Genomic DNA, 4,342 nt, shown 5'->3' with positions numbered 1-4,342 from the left:
TCCTGATAGGCATAACCCTTTAGTTCAGGTATGATTGCTATAATCAAATGTAAACTACAAAAAAATTCCTCTCTTTAAATGGGAGTGGCTTGTTTGATCTATTCTATAGTGTATTCTCCTGTTAGCCCTGTGACTTATGATCAAAGCCAATTTGGAAAAATAGGATAATGATTTGTTTTCCCTAAAGCAATGATGAAAAGCACATTTAAGTACAATTCATCACAATGCTGTGTTTTCACTTCTAGAAATTTGGTTTGAATCTATCCCAGACTGATAGGTAGACAACACAACTGGTTTGAATGCAGTCCGCTCCATTGATCTCTTGGCATTATATTGGCCCTGAGGAGATGAAGGTCTTTTCTGTTAGATGTCAAAGTGTCATTCATGAAAGTAACCATAATTTGGTGCTAATTTTCACTAGTCAAATAACTGCAGTGAAAAAGGCTTTTAAGACAGAATCAAATGAAAGTAAAGTCATACCATGGATAATTAGGTTGTCTGCACATAGCGCAAGCTGGTGGCATCAGTGCAACAGAAAATTTAAGACGAAAAAAACTACACCATAGATTTATGATTGGCTGTAAGTATACACAATAAAATAGAAGTCAGGGTGATAGTCAATTATTCATATACCCACATATATGTCAGAAATAGTGATTCTAGTAAATGGGATTGTGATACTAACAAATAGAATTTGTATTTTATCTCCAGTACTTTTCATCAGCTTTTTGTAAGCTCTATGTCTGGGAAATTGGACTCATTAGTGCCATTTTCTGGGTACTACAAGTATCCTTGCATCTCCAAAGTGAGTCCTTCAGCACATATGCACATTTGTGGGGCGAATCGCATCAAGCATCATATCGCTACGGCTATGAGGGTGTGTGCAGTGAATGGCCACTGGAAGTATGTAGAGCCGGCAGATATGACATCTATCAGTGTGCATCGCTGATTTAATACCAGCACTGCCATTTCAGAGACCTATACTCCAGTCAATGCTCTCTCTTAACTCTGCACAGCTAAACACATGTTTAGCAGCAGGAAGGATCCACCCGCTCCCTCCGCTATCCCGTCCCCATCAGCACTATTTAAAGAGAGCATCAATTACTTACAGGTTGGTTTCTGGCTGATACCTCCTGAGTGTTGCTATGATTATACAAATGCTTGGTTCTTTCTATAGTTGTTTCAAGTTGCAAAGTTGCACAGGGAGTGATGTGACAGGTGCTGAAGGATTCTTTGCTGGCTTAAGTACAATTCATCACAATGCTGTGTTTTCACATCTAGAAATTTGGTTTGAATCTATCCCAGAATGATAGGTAGATAACACAACTGGTTTGAATGCAGTCCACTCTATTGATCTCTTGGCATTGTATTGGCCCTGAGGAGACCAAAGTCTTTTCCGTTAGATGTCAAAGTGTCATTCATAAAAGTAACCATAATTTGGTGTCAATTTTCATTTGTCAAATAAATACAGTATAAAAGGCTTTTAAGACAGAATCAAATGGAAATAAAGTCCCCATGGAGTAAAACATGATTTGGAGAATGAACAGAGGATATGCAGAGCAGGACAAGCTGCTGGAAGAAGCTGGAGGAGGGGCAGATAGACTCTTAGCAGGAGGTCATATCAGTCCAGAGTCTTCAGGGAGCAATTCTTTTATCTCATCCTCAGCAAAGAAGTGTGTGAGATGTCTGCACTTCAGTAAGGATGCCCTCACTCAAAATGGCCAGCTGCTGCAGCTGTAAGTGCAGCCTCATAGCAGGGCGAGGAATGTATGGCCAGTGGCTGTGAAAGCAACTGTGGCAATGAACATTCTGCACGTAGCTCCTTCAGGTTGGAGCTGGAGACATGTACAACATCTTACAGTTTGCCATCCACTGTTGTGTGAGGGAGGTCACTGGGCTTACAATTCATTAAGAGCTCATTACATTTTATATTCACTTTCCAGCAGACAAGCAGTTGGAACAATCATGTGGCTTCACTAGGATTGCAGGCTTCCCCATGGTGCAGGGTGCCACAAATTGCACATACATGAGCTTGTGGGCATGAGCGTCAACCCTACCCAATAGAGGAACCAAAAGGGATTCCACTTCCTCAAAATCAAACTGGTGTGTGACTATAGACAGTGAATCATGCAGGTGAAAGTCAGATATCCTGGCAGCATTCATGATGTCTTCATTCTGTGGCAGTATGCTGTACCATCTGCGTTTGAGTCACCAGAGCAAAACAAAGGGTAGTTATTGGGTGGCAAGGGCTATCCAATGAAGACAAGGCTGATGACTCCAATGCACCACCCACACACAGGTGTGCAGCTTGCAAACAATGAAAGCCACATTGCCACACAAAATATACTCAAGCTAACCATTGATATGCTGAAACAATGGGCAGGATCGTCCGGTCCCATCGACAGTCAATGGACTTTTGGCTGGGCCCCCGAATCTCCCGTGGCAGGTCCCGCCAGAAAATCCCAGCCAATGTTTCCGCTGCTTGGCCTGTTCTGGAGGAGTCCTGCAGCACTCTGCATAGCAGGTTCCAAGATTTGTGGTGGTCTGCTGCATCCTGCGGACAGCCCATGCCACCAATTATATGACAAATAGTTGAGTAGCAGGACCATTAGGAGGAAGAGAAGCAGGACTTTGGGGAAGAGGAAGGGAAGAGGTGACCTAGATAGCCTCTTTCTGGCTAGGTTATTTGTGAAGAACTCATCTAAGTATGATGCCAGTAACCACAATTTGAATTCCACATTCACCAACAGTTCCACATGTCTCACATGTGTAATATTGATATAATAGATTTTGTTAAAAAAAGCTAATATTTCCTTTAAATGAACACAAGGAGCCTTAAAATGGCTTCCAACAGTCATCTGATGTTTTACAACTGCAATGTCTGTCAAGCTTCTAGGATGTTCCAAGTGGATTGCAAATAGGCACGCCCAGACATGCGGCGATATCTGAAATTCAATACACATTTCCACAAGGGTGAAAGCTCATTGACAATGGCTTCCCTGGAGATATGAATAACTCTTTCCTATCTCACCAAACCTGAAAGAAAGGGAGCTATTCTATTGCTCTACGAAGGCAACCTATGGCTATTCAACCACAGATGCCATCGCAGCTGCTGAACAGTCCCCCACTAAATCACCTTGTCCTGCAAGAGAGAGGAAAGCATGTCAGTGAGTGTTGTGCTGTCTGCTTGGCTGATATGCTCTCATAGTTGAATAGCTGACTGTGTGAAAGCTGTGAGAATCGGGTGTGATGCTCACAGCAATGCTAAGTGTGTGAGGGTGAGTTGAAGCATATGAATGTTAGGTACGAGTCCTGACTGATAGATTGTTGGTAGATGAATGGTTAGGGTGTGAGGCCCAGATGGTGGGACATGGCATTTGCTGATGCATTTTTGATCTTGATCATTTGTACAAGGTTACTGAGTTTCTTACAGAATTACATCCAGGTCCCCTGGGCATGATTCCTTGCATTGACTTCAACGCTAACTAGTCCCACTGCCTGGAGGGCCTCCTGGTGCCCTGCAGATACAGAACATTTTTCCTGTTTTCCACCTCCTCCACCAAGGCATCCAGCACACTGTCCAGAAATCTTGGAGCACACATACTCCTATGTTATCAGATTCAGTTCCTGCATCACTGCCAACACCTGTTCCAATTGCAAAGCACCCCTCTTTAATCTCTTTCAGAGTTAAAACAATTAACCACCCCCTTTTTATAACTGCATCTTCCGATTGACTGGTTTGAAGTTGTAAGAATGCGATGGCCGGGGATCGAACCCGGGTCAACTGCTTGGGAAGCAATCATGCTCACCACTACACCACCATCGCTGATTCACCCCCTCCTTAAAATTCTTTTGAGTTATCAACAGTCACAACTATTTTGAGTACAATCACAGTTCTTGGTTTTCCAGGAGTGGGACATGAACCCACAACCCTCTGATTCAAAGGCAAGGGTGCTATGAACTGAGCCACAGCTGACACCTCCACCCCCTCTTTAATTCTTTCGAGTTATCAACAGTCACAGATTGCAACTCTTTTGAGTACAATCACAGTTCTTGGTTTCTGGGAGTGGGCCATGAACCCACAACCCTCTGATTCAAAGGTGAGGGTGCTATGAACTGAGCCACAGCTGACACCCCCCCCCCCCTCTTTAAGGTGTACAGGGTAGTTTGAAGTGGTGATAGGAAGTAACGATTTGTTGTGTGCAGCCAGTCAATAGTGTGCTTCATCTTGGCTGCATGCATTTTTGGAGGGTATTGAATTTGGCACCCTTAAGATCATCATCCACAGAGTTCACCTTATTAATTGTTAAAGGCACATCAGCTGCCCTTGGTCCCTGGTCCC

The 4,342-nt window shown here is 43.5% G+C and overlaps 1 non-coding gene across 1 annotated transcript; it reads right to left on the bottom strand.

Moving 5' to 3' along the window:
• Positions 1-3,754: 3,754 nt before the first annotated feature.
• On the bottom strand, positions 3,755-3,826 carry trnag-ccc (transfer RNA glycine (anticodon CCC)). The gene has a single exon. It is a non-coding gene; the product is annotated as a tRNA-Gly (tRNA).
• Positions 3,827-4,342: the final 516 nt, after the last annotated feature.

The sequence above is a fragment of the Cetorhinus maximus genome, chromosome 16, assembly GCF_964194155.1.
Source record: "Cetorhinus maximus chromosome 16, sCetMax3.hap1.1, whole genome shotgun sequence".
NCBI lineage: Eukaryota > Metazoa > Chordata > Chondrichthyes > Lamniformes > Cetorhinidae > Cetorhinus > Cetorhinus maximus.
This window is presented reverse-complemented; position numbering and strand designations above follow the sequence as displayed.